The following is a 20645-nucleotide window of genomic DNA, read 5'->3' on the forward strand; positions in this document are numbered from 1 at the left end:
AACAAATTGGTCGTTTCTCAGAAGTATACAAGAGTATTACAAGCTCAGTAAACTACTACTAGTTAGTACAAATTTCTAAATGAATAAAAAATGATCAGTTGCTCAATAGCAGCCAATAAGAAGAACCAAAAGATATACCTAACAAAATTGGAGAGAACCCTCTCTTCATCTCTATGCTTCGTAAGAAATTAGAAGTAGTTGGTATATGCTATGTACAAGTTGTTAATACACTAATAGAAGTAGTTGTCGTTGTCATTCACAGCGTCTTTACAAAAGCATGGATCGAACATCTGCGATTGATCTAGGCTGTTCCAAGTCTTTATCTTGAAGTACATTGCCTAGATATTTTTGCATTCCCGATGCAAATATGGCGTGTAGTATCTGCAAGTTGAAAACAAAACCATCAAGGGAAATGTAAAGGGTATACAAATAAATTAAGCTGATCAACTCTTCTTTTATCTTTGTTTTTTTCTTTTTTCTCTTTTCTTTTTTCTCCAACAAGAACTGATAGAACTCTTATTCTCCGTAGAATAGTTGGATTTGTTTTGGTCACTACCCAGTGTAATCCCACAATAGTGGGGTCTGGGGAGGGTAAGATGTACGCAGCCTTACCCCTACCTGGGTAGGGAGGCTGTTTCCGATTGACCCTCGGCAACCCTCCTCCTTTATCCGGGCTTGGGACCGGCAATGTGAGCGAGCTCACACAGGCGGAGTTTCTCCGTAGAATAGTTGGATAAAGTAGCAAAAACAATTTACAACAGGAAGGAGAGGTGTGAACTCTGAAGCACGAACATTCCCCCTTCTATTTCAGGACACAAAAGGGAAATGTCCGATACATCATAAAATTTTGTTGAGGAATGAAGAAAACCACAAAGGTAGAAAAGCCGAGCTGGCATCACCGGGGTAGAGTAGCATAAGAGTCCATACATGTCAAAACACATCAATTAATGTCCATTATTTACTGGTTAGAAAATTGTATCTATATAAAATTGTTTAGATAGGAATCATCTAATTAGGCTCCTCTACAGTCATTCATTCAATAATCTGAATTATGATATGAAGAACCTATAGAAGATCAGAAGATCACCATCCCCTTATTTTAATATCACGTGACATTAATTCTAGCTTACGTGCAATTTAGTTTTTCCTGGCGGAATAAGTAGTATGCAACTCAAGAGATTCTAAATTATGTGATGATTCTAGAGTACAAAACAGACTTTACGAGGGGAAAAGTAGTAGCATCACACTCACAGATACGGCAACTCGCGATGAGACCTATTGTCTTTCCTCTCTTCCAAAAATTTCAGCACATCCTGAAATTAAACAAGTGTGATTCATTTGAAAAGTGTGAAACAGTAGAAAATATTTATTGGATAAAGCCACTATTAGCTGTTTGACCAAAAAGCTATTTACTAACCTGCCCCATCCGATCCCAGAAGCCGCGGCAAATAATAATGAAAACTTGCGTCTCAAATACCATATGAAGTTGCTCGATTGTATTATCCAGCAGATCCTTCAACGGCTGAATCCTAATTCGTAGATCAGAATCCTGTGTACCTTCCTTAGCGTTTTGGATAATTTTCTTCAGTTTAGTGGGACTGTGCAATCTTGTCTGTATGCAGAAACAATCATCACAACTCTTGCAAACATAGATAAATTTGGACAAGGAAGAAGTCAAATTTAAACTGAATAGCACAAAAATGTAAGGGCTTTTTTCATTTTTGGCCCATTGGCTGAAATTATTTACGGGCACTAGCCAAAATATACAAAATATATACACTGATTATGTATATTATGTGTATATTTATGTAATACAATATGTATATAATATGTCTATTTATACTTGATATATAAAACCTGTACATTTGCTGGCTATTATTTCTTTGAGCGGTCTAGAAAACATATTATCCCAAACTGTGAAACTGTACTGCGTTCTGATAGAATACCTACATTTTCCACCAGTTTATCCATGATTGCTTGCATGTAACCTCTGAATTTGGTTCGCAACATGACTGTAATTTCACTGATTCACTCTCCTGGAGTGACCTGTCCACCATCTGGCAGGCAAGAACCCCATGACTTGAATTGCAGTTCTATCTGCGGCCGTAGAACATCTAGCATTCTCTTCATGGAATTCAAAAGAATTCCCAGCTGAAAAATAACTCAGACAGTTGTTTTCTTGGAAGTAAAAAACAGAAAAATGGATTTCTACACTACTGCAGAAAGACCATGGAGCTCACCTCTTTGCAGACTGCAAATGGACATACTGTGCCTTTGGTAATTTTCCGGACATACTTGAGACCTAATTTAATAGGCATTATATTCTCCTTTAATGGAGATAAAACATCTGCATACTTCTTGTCCAGAGTTTCAATAACCGCCTTCTCTACATCTACTATAGCCTTTTGAAATGATGTGGAAAGTATTAAGTCTCATTAGTCAGTAAAAAGCCATCAAACATACCAGAAACTAATTGGACTTTTGTGAGTAACAAGTGACAATACACATATCTAATCTTGTGTTGTTAGACATTACGCATATCTAACAAGAGACTCCACAGCGCAAAGGGAAGGGAAAAAACAAGATCATGAACTTTTCCCCCCTTCAAAAAGTTGTTATTTCTGTTAACCTAAAAAAACAAGTCAAGTGCACAAAGGAGTTGAAGATAAAGAATTTGAAGAGCAAAGTTTGTACATACAGTTTCCAACGAGAAAAGGTATTCAGGCCAGCGTCTTATGACATCATCATATTCAGCTAATGTCTCCTTTAGTCGGTCATAGATATCATCAACAAAAGGAGTTGTTGAATGCTGTGTATCTACACAGGGCCACTTTATCTGCAGATAACACAATTAAAGTCAAATAGAGAATTCTAAAAAAGAAGTTCAGACAAACACATCTGCATACAACAATGTGAGGATTGACATACCTTGTCAGGTTTACAAAATTCGAGCAAAGCAAGACGCTTCTCCTTGATCCAAAGGGTAATACACGGATGAAACAACTCCTTTGCATCAACTCCGCCTTTGACAAGACTGAAAGAATTTTCACTTCTGTCAAAATAATACACACAGGATGAGCAGTTTAAACTGAACTAACGAGCATGAATTATTACCTGATGTTCAGCTTGTATACGGTAAAAACCGGATATGAGGCAAACCAGTGGAACGAGAAACCGGAGGAAGGAAGGAGACTGTGCCGGATACTGTTCGCCCTTGACCGGGGTACGTAATGCTTAGGTCGGAGCTGTGCGAGGGCACCGATCGATCTGCCTTCGACGTCGTTGAAACGGCCAAGACCGGTTACCCGAGCATTCACGACCGTTGGTCCGTGTAGCTATCGGTCCGGGTAGCCGTTGGTCCATGTGGCCGTTGCACGCGGGCCCCGTGCCAGTAGCGTCCTGTCATGGTCAACTACCCACCATGCGTGTGTCAGACGGCGCCGTCAGTCTAATCCCACCAAATCCGTGCAGAGCTGTCCTTATTGTTATTATTTTATTAGTTCATAATTGTATGAAACCATAGGGGTTGCACTATAAATAGGGCACCTCCCCCTCCTTTGTGGGGGTTGGTTCCTTTTGCTTTCCAAGAACACTTATAATAGAAGAATTCATATACTCAATCTCTCTCTCAATATTAGATTCGGCCAAGGCCGTTCGTTTTCATTATTATTGTGTTTTTTCCATCAAGTGTTTCCCATTGTTATCATAGCAAATTGTCATCAGTAGCCGTTTTATTAAAGAACTTTCATATACATATTTTCTCTATCTACCATACATCAAGACCCAAAGCACGTATCCTATACCTACTTACAAATTCAATTGATTATCCGAATTCGGGATAAACACAGCTGTTGCGACAATGAGTTCTGCTACGGGAGATGAGGGACCAGTGGGAGGACATGCAACAAGAAATCCACGCAATCTGCTACATAGCTCCGCGGAGTATATGGATGACGAACGATTTGGGAGGTCTAGGAAACTACACAAGATTAACCCAGAAATAGCTATGAGTAATGGCATTCCATTTAGTAATTGCCTAATAACATATCTACATGCTATCAGAAGTATCTTTGCCCGTCTTTCTTTGATGTCTTCCTAAATAAATCTCTACTAACAAAACTAGGTCAACTTTTATCCATAAGAACAAAAAAACAGATCATAAAGAAGGCGAGTTGCAATAATTTTTTATTTCCTCATACGGACAACAAATAACAAAGTGTCTAATTTCCTAAGCAAGCTGCCAAGCTCCAACTAATATATACACCAAAATAGTTCGCACCTTTCATTACAAATTAATCATGATTTGAATAAAGGCATTGAGCATGCAATATCAGAGCGGAGCAGGTGGCGAGTTCGTGAAAATTGATGCAAAAAATCATACTCAAATGATATGCACATTCAACCCTGATTAGAACCAACAAAGCTGGACCAGTATTAAACAGACTGACTCCATGGGGGGGTTACCTCGGAAGTATATTTTGATTATTGATCTCTATGTCCATACGAACTTCATTTCTGATATTCAAACAAAGTGATACCATCTTCTGGTAAGCTTTGGACCGAGCCATAGGATCCATCAATACATTATCATTGTTGTTGGAGACAAATTCATCTGTTTCTGCCAAGTGCCTTCTTGATCTTTTCTTCACAGCAGTCTACATAAAAAATAATGTGCAGAAGTGCAAAGGCTTCACATCTTCCATTCCTTTTAATAAGATAGAATAAGTTTGAAGATAGTTTTTGCCCAAACCTGAAAATATCTGCATAATTTCAACTGGGCCTCTGGAGAAAGTATATCGTTAACAAGTCTAAACAGATTCAAAGCAGGAGAGAGTGCAGGAGCTGCAACTCTAGTTGCAGGTTTGAACACATTCTCCATCCCTGATGGTAATGATTCGTCTAAAGACTTGTAGTTCTCGAAAACTAGAGCAACGATCTGCTCGATCTTTTCAGAAACTTCTCCTAAAATACGATTCTGGTTCATGATGAAAGAAAATTGCAATGAATATAAGCACGTTCTGTAGTCCCAGAGACACTGAGAAGTAATAAGATAATACTAGATTCTGGACCACAAACTTGCATGTGCATAACATGTTAAAAGTTCTTCGGATAAAAAATACATGTTAAAGAAACTGAAAGAAAAGTGAATTTGGAAAAGAAAATTAAAAAATAGGACATAAGTCATAGAAAGTGGAGTTGATTAAGCATTCTATACATATAAGTCAATTAAGTAAAGGAAAGAATGTAAATCTCCCAGAAAAAAAGTTCAAACCAAAAAATTACTGATTTAAAAAAAAAAAAAAAATTTCAAACCAAATCTTCTTACCTCTTGATGACTTAGACTAGTCTTAGGTTTAGAGACCACAGGCTGCAGCAAATCATATACCAAGTTCAGACAGTCCGCTGTAGGCGTCGCAACATCCATGACATAAGTAAGATATCTAAACACACAAATTGAACTTTTTTAGAAGAACTCCCAAATTTGTTTCATTTAGCAAATATCTGATTGATGCTAAGTAATATAAAAAATCCAAAATAATCTACTCTACCTTAGTTTTGTGTATGCATCTGAGACTCCATAGTATGATGCAAATTCAGTTACTAACCACCTCCAAGCACCATGGAGCAACAAATTTCTCTGCTGAAACTGTTGAACTTTCATCGCTGCTTCCAAAACGGAATCATATGCAATAGTTTCTGCGACAGGACCACACGGGCACAAGAATAGGCAACAAATCAACTTCAGAAACCTAACATCTGGTCATCCATCATACCACATAATCGTGAACGTAGAGAGTAATATTGAATAAATAAATATATTCCATGTTTAGCTTATGGTACAATATATCTTAAACAGATATTGCAATGTCATTTTTAAGAAATTAATAGCCTGTTTGGCCAAAAAAGTACTTTTGCTGAGAAGCAGTTTGTGTTTGACTAATCAATTTGAAAAGCACTTTTGAGCAGCAATTAGTGTTTTGCCAAAGCTTTTGAAGTTCTAAGTGTATTTTCTCAAAAGTGCTTATCAAAAAAGTACTTTTGGGGAGAAGAGACTTTTTCAGGCTTCTCAAATCCAGTTTCTGCTTCTACTCAAAAGCACTTTCTCTTCTCCTAAAAGCTTGGCCAAACACAAGCACTTTTGAAAAAGAAAAAAAAAACGCGTTTGGCCTTGGAGAAGCTTGGCCAAACAGGCTATAAGTATGAGAGCAAAAACCCAGAAAGATGTTTCTCTAACGACAACATTCTTCAGGGGATGATCTAATTAATAAATAATAACATGTTCAATTATTTGGACTACTTACAGGGAGAACATAACGACAAACATTTTCTTAAAACTAACGACAAACATTTTCTTAAAACTAACTCCTAATAACAAAAAATTGACATTCACCAAAAACGTGTGTATAACGACCCCACATACAGTTATATATAAGCATGGGTAGTATAAAAGTATTCAGAGTAACTTAGAGATGCATACAGTATGAGTCTAGAAATCCTTGAGAGAAAGCTATCACACTTGAGCTTTCGCAAGTGAAAGTTTGTGTGTGCTAATTCAGAAAATAAGGTTCTTGCAGGAATTTTGATACCTTAGTGTTGCTACTTTCATCAAGACTAGTAGAATAATTTATGTATAGTTGTACTCTTCCAACAAGTTCATGCTCTGGTTCATGATATATGGACCACCAATGGAGTTTGTCTCCCTGCATTTTCACAATCAAAAATAAGTTTTCCTCCATATAAGTTAAACCTCAGTAACAGGAAAAATTACATATGAGATCCACAGAAAACATACCGGATCATCAGCAATATCAGCAACCTGAGCTACTGCATGGCCACAATGGTTTCCCTTTGAGTCATGTACTTCAACAATTAAGTCATCCCCCAGCCCCTCCGGTAAGCTGAATTGAATTATCAGTAATATAACCATGTATTGCGAGAAGATGAAAAATATGAAATAACTAAGAAATTTGAGCAAGCAATTCCACGTACAATAGATGTGTTTCAGCGGATCCAGCTAGCATTTTCACTGTATCCCCTTCAGGTAAACTTTTCAACCTCAACGAACAAAAGTATGTCTGCATCAAGACGAAAATCGTTACCGAGTACAATTGAATATAAGAAAAGGGAAGCAAATGTGCTAATAAACCCATTACTCCAAGAACTCAGCTAAGAATTGCATACCTGGAACTACTTCATACGATGCTGAACTGCTTCGTAAAGTAGTTGTTAAAGCTAGTTAATGATTGAAGCTAGCTAAGTTGGTGTGAATGAGAAATGGAGGGAAAAAGATAATGGAAGGAAAATGAAGTTCAAAGCAAAGTTCTGTTGAAAAAGGAGCCTTGTACCACATTGGTGGTAGAAAGGAAAAGTTATGTGCTTATATTAGAAAGCACTTCCTCTAGCTCTTAAAGGGTCAAGAAGAGGGGCTCCCCTCGCGCCGTCGTCGTCGCTCGGCTTCGGCTTTGGATCTGATTGATTGATAATCTTTTTGGACCAAATTTATTTAAATTCAATTTTCATTTTCTGAAAATATTTTGTTATTTCCGAACAGCCACCAAGCAATCTGAAGAGGCATGTTCAAGGCTACATAAACTGAGGCAATGCCTCAGTTTTCGACTACTGAATTTTTCACTGCATCTGCATTCTTTCACAAAATAAACAATCGAGTCTTCGTGTGTTTTCGTTGCCATATTTGAGTTCGCTGAAGTCGTAGGCGTTTGAGGTACCGCCACTCCTGCGACAGGTACATCCGTTTTATCCTGGGAGGAAATAATCCGCAACCTCGGGTACAGTGAGGGGGTTAAATTCCTTAAGGACACACAGTGTATTCTGTGGTCTCGGATGCTTCTACATTATTTTGTTTTTCCAACAGTTTCTGTTTTCCATCCTCGACCTACTGGTTTTTCCAGTTTCTGATTTTTTTTTTTTTTTTTTCCCTTCTGTTTTTGAACACGGGAGACAACAGTAGTTACACCAAGTTTCAAAATCCCAGAAATGTCTTTAACATAACGAGTACCGGCATGAAGGTATGCCAAGTTTTGATGTGATAAAGAACCATTTGGAGGTACCCTTGGAGCGATACATACTTTTCGTATGGCTCCCCATTCAGAACTGACAGTTGATTTCACATTGGACAACTGAGCACGTATGGCCTCCAGTTTTACTTTTGGAGGTTTCAGAGTGGAAAAGCTGCAGCCTGTGGGTGGGTCCAATGCCATTTTCACTTTACCCACTACAAGAAAGTCATACAGTATCAATTTGACAACCGATTTGTCTAAGCGAGAAGTCATCAAAACTTTAAAATGAGACCACTACAGCGCACCTTGTACTTTCAGCTTGCCAAAAGTTTTCTTTGGCTTCATCGAGGCTCCCTCACCGACAAATTCCATATTCTTTTTCCTCAACAGTTCTTCCTCTGATTGTAACAACACTTGCCTTGCGCTGAAATGTTTGTAACATAAGAGGTCGAGAATTACAGATAAGTAAAATGCACAGGATGAACTGACATGATATTATAATATGCAAAAATATTAAAAAGCAAAATGGTACACCATATAGACTCAGCATGAGCACCAGCGACCAAATCATTATTAAAATAAAAGCCCAATTCACACTTTCTGTTATGAGCTGAGAACAAATTGGTGTCAGATAAGTCTCACGTTCTGCACCTCCTAAAATGATCAGTCTATGAAACCAATTTTCTTAATCCAACAGACAATTTCTGGCAGCATATTAATGTTTTCTTTAAATGACAGGACTATTTGTACAGAGTAGAACGTATAGAACATGGAAAAGGAAATAGAGCACAAGTAGTGGGACACCGCACCCAAAAGCATCTCGTAATAAGGCACATTCATTTTCCAAGAAAGCTGGAGCCTCATGGCAACCCTTCGCCCATGAGTGAAGACATAGTCGAACACATGCCTCATAAGCAACGAAACCTTGCCAACTACCTTGTCCACTGTATCCAGCTCAAATTACAAAAGAAGATGATGAATAAATAAAGTATAATCTTAACAAAAACTTTACGATAGACCAATTTAGACCACTGCTGGGTGAAATACCTTGCATGATATGTTGGAAAGAGGGCAAATGAAGAATTAGAAGGTACACTGCTAGCCCTGAGAATGATAACAAGGTTGTCACTTTATGTCTTCAAATTCCTCAAGGATTATTCAGAAAAAAAAACATGTTATGATGTATACCTTCCAGACGGATCAGACGGTCCGTCTTTGGCAGAACCTGTGGATGCAGTTTTGTATGCTTTAGCTTCATCCATTGCTACAGAACAACTTGATGTTTCTGGGAAGGAGATGTCATCTGCCGCAAAAGTTTTACGCTGCTGAGCAACTTGATCGTGTTCTTGTAATGAACCACCTAGCGGAGGGTGCACTGGGAATACCACTGTTGGACAACTTCAGGTTCTGCTTCAGCACAGAACTGAATCATACACAGAATAAGAGAACACATATTCGCATAAGAAAGATTACTACAAAAAGAACGGAATGCTCGATCCTCGTTATAACAGTTATGCAGAGACGCAGTTATGAACGCACAGATGATCAGCGTTTATACCCAAACAATGAGCCAATTAGAATCTCAATCCCCTAACTATCAAACAACTTATAGCCTGTTTGGCTAAGCTTCCAAAATCTGCTTATTTAAAAAAAAAAAAAATTGTCACAAGTGCTTTTCGGAAAAGTACTTTTGGATAGTTACAATTTGTCTTTGGCTACTCAATTTGAAAATCACTTTTGCATATTAGAACAGTAATGTATTGGTTGGCCAAGGTTCCAAAAATACTTCGGGGGAAAAAATACTTTTCCAGCTTCTGAAAAACAGCTTCTTGCAAATGGTTTTAATTGCTTAAACTTTCAGTCCACCTTCTTGGGCAGCTTATGTCAAATAGAAACCCAAGATACTTGATATCATAAGTAGTGGCAATAAGCAGCCTACTCATGAAGAGAAACAAATTTAGAAAAAAGGGGATTCCCTCTAAATACTCGCATAACAATCTCGCTAGATGTAATCTCCACTTTCCTGGTAACTTTAGAGTCTCATTAATAGCCATGCAATGGGTACTTATAAGAGACTAGAACTGTTGTATTTCAAAGAGAAAAAACAGGCCAAACATAAATTTTGCCTCAAAATAGGAAATTTATAAATCTCATATCAGTTTGAGCATTAAAGTAATCTCCTAGAAGATTTCACAGTGCTTCAGTTCTTTATATCACTCAACAAGTAGAAAAACATCCTAAGCTTCCACTCACTAGTCCTGCATTGTCTACCAAGAGGCAAAAGTAGAAATGCAAACCTGTTTATTGAAAGAATCCTTGCTCTTTAAAGTACCAACATTTGGAAACTTGTCATCTTGGGGTGAAGTTTCAACAGAGTAATGTCCATCATAAACCGGTAAAAAAAAGGAAGGAAAAAAGTGTGTTTAGTGGGAATTGAACCCTAGTTCTCTTGGTAAATAACTCAGCACTATTTAGCCTTATTATAGTATATGTTCCTGCAGGTAGTATTATACTAATTTTAAAAAATATATACATAAAATACTTAATTTTACGGAGAGACCATGTGTTCACGTGCCCCAAATTTAGTTACTAAATTTGCCCCTGCCCACCCATTATCATTGCAACCACTACTTCTCACAGGTGTACTTCTTGAACTAGGAATAACAAAAAAGGAGTGAGAGACTGTATGAACGGGACAGAACATTAGAGTATTCGATCTTATTGACTAAGGCTTCATTTGTTTTCATTAAGATTAAGTCGTCTGAATCTGAATGCACATCTGAATGATTAAGATGTTGTTTCTAGGTCTGAACACTGAATGATTAAGACCGTTTGATTTTCAACATCTGAATGTGCATAATGTATTCATTTAAACATAATAAATATACAATTCAAATAAAAAATAACTAACTATCAGAAAATAAATATAATAAAATAAAATATTATTTGATAAAAAATGAAACACTTATGTTCACTAGTAATGGTGGAGATGATTTGTAGTCGTGGTGGGTGGTGAGTGGAGGTGGAGGGGTAGGTGGGTGGTGGGTGGTTGGGGTGAGGGGTGGGAGGTAGTGTTGGTGGTGTGGAGTGGGGTTGGTGGTGGGGGTAGTGAGGAGTGAGAGCGGGGGTGGGGTGGGATTGGGGTTGGTCGGGTGGGGGTGGTGGTGTTACACCTCGTGGTTTTTCGCGTCATTGTAAGCAAACTAATGTGAGTTAGGAGAGGCCATGATGCCTGTTATACCCCATTTTAACCGGGTTGAAATTAGAGTACAACATATTGGAGATTCCTATATTGCTTTATTTTAAGGAGTCGCCACCTAATTGATTTTAAGGTGAATTAGGGCACCTAATGATTAACTAAGGTAGAGCTGGCTAAACCTCCGTTAGTAGTCTGCTTAATCAGTGTGATTCTAGGTAAGGGTTCTATATTATCCTAAAGGGAAGGGGTTAGGCATCCTTTAGAATCAGTTAACTACGGTTATCCGGCCAAACATAGGTTAATTAATTAAGGCTAAACATGCAAATGTAGGGTTTAAATTTTAGGAAAAATGGCTAAGAAATATTGCTGAGATTTTAAAGGAAAATGTAATAATGTCGTTTAAAAATAAGATTTACAGAAAATAATGACTTGCATAAAAGATGACTTTAAACGCTATTTAAAATAAGACTTATAAATGTTGTTAAGACTTTAAATGAAAATATATGATAGTGCTACATAAATAAGGCTTGTGATAACTTGTATAAAAAAAAAAGGAGGCTTTAAAATGTTATTTAAAATAAAGCTTATAAGTGTTGCTAATGCTTCAAATGAAAGTATAATAATGCTATTCAAAATAAGACTTACAAAATATGATAATTTGCATGTAAGCAGAAGAAGATGCGGGTTTGTGCAGTGTTTTGCTAAATATTTGAAACAAACTAAACGATGATATATTAATTGATTTTGCGTTTTAGAAGTACAAACAAAATTCTGTTTTATTAACTACATTTGGCTAAAAGTATGCATAATTTGGATAAACCTTAAAAGATGTCTACAAAATATTCTTTAGTTCCTCTTTGCGTGTTAGTGGCGTTTTAAAATTCCCAAGGTAACAAGAATAAAATATGATTCCTTTAACTCAAATATGAATTTATGCTATTGAGAATTAATTATTCTAAAGGTAAATATTATAGGTACTATAAATACTTTAATATAAAAAGAAGAAAAATGAAACTTATGGAACTAATTATTAGTTTTCCTTAAATTAACTACCCATTACTAAAAACTAAACCCCACTAAATTCTCCTATAATTCATCTAAGCTAAGAGACAAATAAAATAAAGTGTTAGTCAAAACAACACAAGTTAAATGCAATGAATACAAAAATAAAATAAAAAATAGAAGCCCAAGAAATGTAAATAAATGGGCTCAGCCCCATTTAAAGCTGCTTCGGTCTGTTTTGCTGCTGTTGGGCCTCGGCCCAGCAGAAATTTTATAAACTGCTGCGGATGGGCTGGACGCGGAGGAGATTTCGTTGGGCTTTTAGCCCAACACCGAATGTGGAAGAAGATGCGATGGTCATGCATAAAAAAAAACGAAAGGAAAAGGATTAGTATACGAAGATATACAAAAAAACACGTCACAAAAACAAGAAGAGGGGAAAACAGGCAGTCAAACAAAATAAGCCATCACATAAATAATAAACAAGAGTAGAACCTTGACATGCCAATCTAATAGAGCAATCTTAACAGACAAGTGATTTATATATATATTAAATATGCATACATGTAATTTATAAACAAAATGGCAGATGGTGGGCACATATACATTATTGGGCCTTTGCAGCCCAGCAAGGAAATAAAATAAAGCAAACAGCATTTGAGTCCATTTCCATTTGTGAACAAATCGTGATATAATGATTGCTAAAGATGAGTTTTAAATTGAAATCATCTCAGCTATGCAAAGCCAGAGTCTACAACTACTTAAGTTAATCATTTTAAATATTGAACAGTTTACAAACCAACTTGTCATATATGGAAAACAACAGAACCATGGAGCATGTGAATATGTATTTGGCGAAAAAATTTAGAAGGAGAGCCTTCTAGTTTAGGCAAAACTTCCAGCCAATAATTTAAGGAAACAATACTTTGAATGGAGATAAAAAACTGAAGAGATCACACTAATCAATCATTCTGTTTCCCTAGGTTTAGCTTCCAGAATAGGAATATAGAATAAAGTCAAAGACAAGCTTCCACAACTAACAAGGAAACTAGGTAAAATACCGATGAACATCAATTCGGATAAATTTCTCTTTTCATAAAAGCTCTGCCAACATAGCAGTTCATATTTAGGACTGACCATTTTTATATGAAGGCATTCTGTAAAGGCATTCGCATCCAAAATGGGCACATTCAACAATTACAAAGAAGGAATGCCGAGTTCAAATACAGAGGTCCAACTTATTTTACCATTTCTATTATAGTTCACGCATATACACATTCTCAAGTTAACAAACTCCATATCTAAGCTCAAAACAGTTTACCATACTGACACATAACCGAATTCAAACATCTTCACCTGAATATTCGTAGTAAACACTCTAAAAGCTATCCAACCAAATCTAGATGACATTTCGTTTCGACCGTAGGGGGACTGATTCATCATACCTTATTTGATACAGTTCACATATACACACCCTGTTTTTTTTTTTTTCCATTTCTTGAACTTACAACAAGCTTTTGATTCTGAATATAGACTTCAACTTAAGCTAACAATCAAAGAGTCTTGAAGGAAACTGATACCTCAAACAAAGGTGACCTTGAAAATTACGCTGAACCATAATTCTTTGCTCAAACAGAACAGTAGGCAAAATTGCAGATTCATATTCTATTTTATTCAAACCAACGTGTAAATTCCCCATCTCCTTTCAACAAACTCATAGACAATTAAGCAGAGAGAAAAAAAATGAATGACTCTTACTACAAGTTGTTTGGCCAACACAAACATTTCAAATACATGACAGAGTCAACATAAGACAATATCAAATCAACATATATCCCAATCCATGAAGCAGGGACTAATAAGAGAAATTTTCTGGTTAAATTGGGTTCAATGCCTATGTATCAAGGCTGCCAGGTGCTCAAGTATGTTTCAAAAGACATCTTTAGATTGTTTAAATCTAAAACAACATCTAATATCCTTAAGATAATATAAACCACCCCAAGAACTGAAACTGATGTATGTTAATAGCTCCAAACAGCACATCCATTTTATCTTATGCTAATTTTAAACCAGATTTATCTATCTTATCCACAAGCCATCATTCTTATCATAGTACAAACTAGATACGTTTTCTCTATGTTACAATTCCAGCCCTCCGTATTACTGTGTCATTACTAAATTGCATTAAACAATCTTGTGTTATAATCAGGAGCAAACAGAAATCAATCACAGACTTAACTACTAGTCATGCCTGACCTAACAACAAACACTTAAACAAGCTCAAACATCCTACTAACTAATTGTCCAGATTTATACGACGATGTGCAACTTAAACCAACTAGCATGATTAACTCATACATCTGAATCGACTGAAGCCAATCTATCACACATAATATAGGTAATTACGTAAGCAGGCTTACCAAGCTAATCTAACTAATCAACATATTTTAAAACCTAACAACGATTAAGAAAGCATAGATTAAGCCGAAAGTAAAAGGGAAAGGGGAAATTACCTTCTTCGGGTGCAGCGAAATGGGTGCGGGGGCCTTCGATTCACGTTCGAACACTAGCAAATCTGAGCTTGCGATGCTCGGATTCGAACCAATACCCAAGGACAAAAAATGGAAAAAATATGATCTGGTATTTAAAGCACAACCGACGCAAACGAAAACAAAAATGACTGGATTTTGACTCGATATTCGGAAATAAAGCTGATGCATTAATATTGCTTAGGGGATTCCGCTGAAAAACCTCTGGTTTTGTAAGGGATTTTTGCGATTCCAAGGCTTTCCAAAACTTGTTCTCAAACTATTCAACCCTCCCCTATTTATAGGGTTTTGCTTTGTGTTGAAGAAAGCGCGAAGGAGGAGCGGGAGAGAGAGAAGAGCGGGGGACAAAGGGAAGTGGGGGACAGCGGGGAACAGGGAGAGAACGGCGGTGGTGGGGATGAGAGGAGAAGAGAGAGACGAAGGGGAGAAGGGAGAGAGAGAACAGGGGGCGGCTGCAAATGGGAAGGGAACCCTAGTGATTCCCTTGTTTTGAATGAAAATGGGTCGGGTAAGAGTAGTGGGTCGGGTTGTGGGTTAATGGGCTGGGTCAACTTCTTTTGGGTTGGGTATTAAATTTTGGACTGATCTGAAAATTGGGGTTGATGGATATAAATATGGCTGGTCATTAATGGAATCGTCCAAGAAGGTTTGTGGATTAATCGGAACGGATGAGTCCGCAATTTGGCTGATGGATTTAAAATATGGGGCTTTATAAATTTGAAATAAAGGACCCATTTTAATTAATTATATACTAAGTGTGCTAAAATATTACCTAATATAAAAATATGTAATTATTAGTGCTCAGGTAATAAAATTGTATGACATTGTAATAGCCGTGCAACAATATTTAAAAATAAATAAACTCTATCATTTAATTGTGCGAAATAAATGCGATGCGTATGCATAAGGTGGTAAAAAATGCTGAAACGCAAATTATGATAATACTGGTAATAATAATAATAACAATAATAATAATAATAATAATAATAATAATAATAATGATAATAATAATCATAATAATAATAATAATAGTAATAATAATAATAATGATAGTAGTAACGGTAGTAAAAGATAATGACAGGATAATTAAATGCCGGTATTAATTATAATAAAATATAAATAATTATTTTTTAAAGTTGCCAAAATATTGGAAGCGTAAAATAGGTATTTCGGAGGAAAGGTGGGACAAAATTGGGTGTCAACAACTTGTCCCTCTTTGCCCGGTGATGATGAAAGCATTTTCGGGCAAATACATTGACTTAGTAGTCTATTTTTTCCCGGCTAAAGGATTTTGGAGGACTAAGGGTAAAGAAAAATTTGAGAGGATTACGGCCAAACTCCGGTCTCCGAGTTGCCTACATATCTCGGGCTGCATGAGAATCAGGCCGTGTGTAGTTTTGGGATGACTACGCCCCCTATGAATAACAAATCCCGATTGATGCGAATCTTTGCAAAATATTGTCCCAGTGTCGAATTATGATGACACTGGGTATTATGGTAGAACTCGAAAATTCTGCTGGAATGTGAGCGGGATATTTGGAGTTGGAGGCGAGTGTTCGAGGTAGATCTTTGACCCTTGTCGGGAAGTCTGCTTTCTTTCCCGACGCATTGCCCCAGTTCGCTGCCGAAGAAATAGTTCCACGTTGCGCTAAAGCTCCTGTGAAACTTAAACTAGATAAAATAGTCAGTAACAATAGATATCGAAAGTAAAGCGATATAAAATAAATCCACGAAAGAGCTGAAATGATTAAAATGATAGCCTTGCTGAGGCTGATGCAAATGAGGTTCTAGGCTGATGATTCATAAGAATGATGCCTTTTGGCTATGATTAATGAGGCCTTGAACCGGATGGGCTATTTAAGCCGAATGATTTATGGTAAATGAGGCTTTCTAAGCCGACATGATGCGTTTGCAGGACATTTGAAAATAATAAAGCAATGCATGTGCGGTGCGTTTGCGAGACATTATGCAGTGCCTTTGCAGGGCATTTGAAAGTAATAGTGCAATGCATGTGCGGTGCGTTTGAGAGCATTGATGCAGTGCGTTTGCAGGACCTTTGAAAGTAATAATGCAATGCATGTGCAGTGTGTTTGAAAGCATTTATGCAGTACATGTGCAGTGCGTTTAAAAGCATTTATGTAGGGCATTTGAAAGCAACAGTGCATGTGCGAGATTCGTACAAAATATTTGAGATAAAAATTGTGCAAGTGCGAGATCGGTACAAAATATTTGACATAAAAGTAGTGCTGGTGTGCGATTAGTACGGAAGTTATTTAAGGTAAAAGTATTGCAAATGCAAGTGCAACATCAGTGCGTTTTTATAAAACTTAATATGTCCAATTTTAAGGCGGACATGTCTCAAATAAATTAATCAAGTCCTATTATAAGGCGGACAAACCTAATAACATCGCGTCCCATTTAAAGGGGGGGGGGGGGAATCCAAATAAATAATGAAGTCCTATTATAAGGTGGACAAACCTAAATAAATAATGAAGTCCTATTATAAGGTGGACAAACCTAAATGAATAATGAAGTCTTGTTGTAAGGTGGACGAACCTAAATGAATGATGAAGTCCTATTGTAAGGTGGACGAACCTAAATGAATAATGAAGTCCTATTATAAGGTGGACGAACCTAAATGAATGATGAAAGGCGGACAAGCCTAATATGTTCAATTAAAGGCGAACAAGCCTAAATATGTTCAATTAAAGGCGAACAAGCCTAAAATGTTCAATTAAAGGCGAACAAGCCTAAAATGTCCTATTAAAGGCGGACGAGCCTAAATGCGGTGCTTTTGCGAACAATGATGTTGTGCCTTTGCAGGGCATTCGAAAGTAATAATGTAATGCAGGTGCGGTTGCTTTTGCAGTGCGGGGCATTTGAAAACAGTAATGCAGTGCGGGGTATTTAAAGCAATAGTGCATGCGCAGTGTATTTGAAAGCATTTATGCAAGGCATTAAGCAATAGGAAATGTTTGTGTATCGACACGTTTGAAAAATCATTTGCAAGACTCAAGCATTAATTTATTGCGAATCTCGAAAATTATTGATACTCGAGAGGCATAATTGTTATAAGAAAACTCAAACCGTTCGACGTGCAATCCTTGCAAGGCTGCAAACATTATATATTTTGGCTTCCGCAACTTTGAAACCTGCATCCAAAGGAAATTTGTAAGTTTTGGGGGGAGTTGATTCGCGTTGACTTTGAAGATCTGGCTCTTGGCGCTTCATGCTTTCAACTTTGGTCGGACTTGTAACCTCCGCCTATTTCTAAGCCTTGGCCGACTAGTAAAATTAACTAATTAATAAAAATAATATTTTTCAAAAACAAATATGCATAGTGAAATAAGTATATAGTGATAAACAATTTTTGCCGAACTTGGAACTGTGACACATTGTGCAACAAAGCGAGCGTCCTTTCTCCAAAGTCTTCCTTTTGTCTGATGATTCTGTTGGCCATATACTCTTTCATGTTTTCTCGATGTCGCCCTTAAAAATTTGTCCCAGTTTCTGGCATAGAAGGACATTGAGCTTTACGATGACGCCCTTAAAATTTGCCCCAGTTTCTGGCATAGGGGCATGTTGAGCTTTTACAAATGACAAGACTGAGCCTGACATAGGCTGCCTACGTATCCCACTAAGGGAATCAGGTCGAGCGTAGTTAAAAATAAAATAAGATTGAGATTTTCTAATAACGTGTGACCGAGGCCCGTGTAGGCCGCCTACGTATCCGCCGAGGAATTAGGTCAGGCGTAGTTCATGTTACCAGCAGATGGAATTCTGGAAATTTTATCTCAAAAGACCAAACCCGATATAGGTTTCTTACGCATCCCACCGAGGGAGAGTAGCTCCATTACATAGAAAGGTATTGCAAAACATTACACACAAAAGAAATGAAAGCTCCTAGACGTAGTATCTCTTGACAGTGTCTGCATTGATAGCTTTCGGCCAAACTTCGCCATCCATTTCTGCTAGAATTAATGCTCCTCCCGTCAATACTCGATGAACCATGTAAGGTCCTTGCCAGTTAGGTGCAAATTTTCCCTTAGCTTCATCTTGGCAGGGGAATATGCGCTTCAGTACCAATTTCCCCGGTTTGAATTGTCTCGGTCTTACCTTCTTGTTGAAAGCTTTGGCCATTCTGATAAAGTTGCCCATGACAAACTGCATTCATTATCTTTTCATCAATGAGCATCAATTGTTCGTATCGATTCTGTATCCATTTAGCATCACTTAACTCGGCTTCTTGGATAATTCTCAAAGATGGTATCTCTACCTCAGCAGGTAACACCACCTCTGTCCCATAGACCAAAAGATAAGGCGTTGCCCCAGTTGAAGTCCTCAAAGTGGTGCGATAACCGAGAAGGACTAATGGCAGTTTTTCATGCTAATGCCTATAATTATCAATCATTTTCCTCAATATTCTCTTGATGTTTTTGTTGGCTGCTTCAACTGTTCCATTCATCTGAGGTCGATAAGGAGTGGAATTGCGATGAGGAATCTTAAATGTTTCGCAAATCTCCCGCATCAGATCACTGTTAAGATTAGCTCCATTATCTGTTATAATCGACTCCAGGATTCCGAATCGACAAATAATGTTGTTGCGAACAAAATCTGCCACCACTTTCTTTGTCACTGACTTGTGCGAAGATGCTTCCACCCACTTTGTGAAGTAGTCAATGGCTACCAAAATGAACATGTGCCCATTTGATGCAGCTGGCTCGATAGGACCAATGACATCCATGCCCTAAGCTGCGAAGGGCCACGGAGAACTCGTCACATTTAAACCATTTGGCGGGACTCGAATCAAATCTCCATGAATCTGACATCGATGACATTTTTGCCCAAAACGGATACAATCTGATTCCATAGTCATCCAGAAATAGCCTGCTCGAAGAATTTTATTGGCCAAAGTAAAACCATTCATATGAGGCCCACATGTACCGCCATGCACTTCTTCAATCAATCTGACCGCCTCTTTGGCATCAACACACCTTAGCAACCCCAAATCTGGAGTCCTCCTATAAAGGATTTCTCCACTTAGGAAAAAATGGTTTGCTAATCTTCGAAGTGTTTTCTTCTGAACGCTGGTTATGCCTTCTGGATAGTCTCCTGCCTTGAGGTACTTCTTAATATCATAATACCAAGGTTCTCCATCAGGCTCTTCATCCACATAGAAGTAGTAAGCCTGATGATCGTGCACATTCACCTTGATAGGATCTATGTAATTCTTGTCTGGGTGCTGAATCATAGAGGAAAAGGTTGCCAAAGCATCAGCGAACTCATTCTGAGTCCTTGGAACATGATTGAATTTGTCACGACCCAACTAGGGGCCGCGACGGGTACCCGAAGCTAGCTGCCGAGCACTGCTCACTCTACTACTCATCTTACTCGTTTAATGCTCTTTTGCAAATTTTACTCATAGAAGTGTTCGAAAACATATTTTATTTAGAAACATAAATGCTTTATACCCATTTGCCTCACGGCTATCAAAATAATATATATATATATATATATATATATATATATATATATATATATATATATATATATATACATGTACATAACAACATCATGTGAGACCATCTAACCCACACTGCGTATCTACGAGCCTCTACTAACATACTATATACATAGACGGAACAAGACTCCGTCATGCCCAAAATACACATATGTACCAGAAGAATAATCATAAGCACCTCCGAACAATGGAGTGCTCTCTATCAGCTGACAGCTACTGAGGATCTGGGCCAAGCTCACCTCCCTGTCTACCTGTGGGCATGAACACAGTGTCCAAAGAAAACGGACGTCAGTACGAATATTGTACTGAGTATGAGAGGCATAAACAATGAAGAAAGACACCAACCATATAATGAT

The 20645-nt window shown here is 37.5% G+C and overlaps 1 pseudogene; it reads right to left on the reverse strand.

Moving 5' to 3' along the window:
• Positions 1 to 13918, reverse strand: LOC132630343 (uncharacterized; annotated as a pseudogene).
• Between the last annotated feature and the right edge of the window lie 6727 nt (positions 13919 to 20645).

The sequence above is a fragment of the Lycium barbarum genome, chromosome 3 (assembly GCF_019175385.1).
Source record: "Lycium barbarum isolate Lr01 chromosome 3, ASM1917538v2, whole genome shotgun sequence".
NCBI lineage: Eukaryota > Viridiplantae > Streptophyta > Magnoliopsida > Solanales > Solanaceae > Lycium > Lycium barbarum.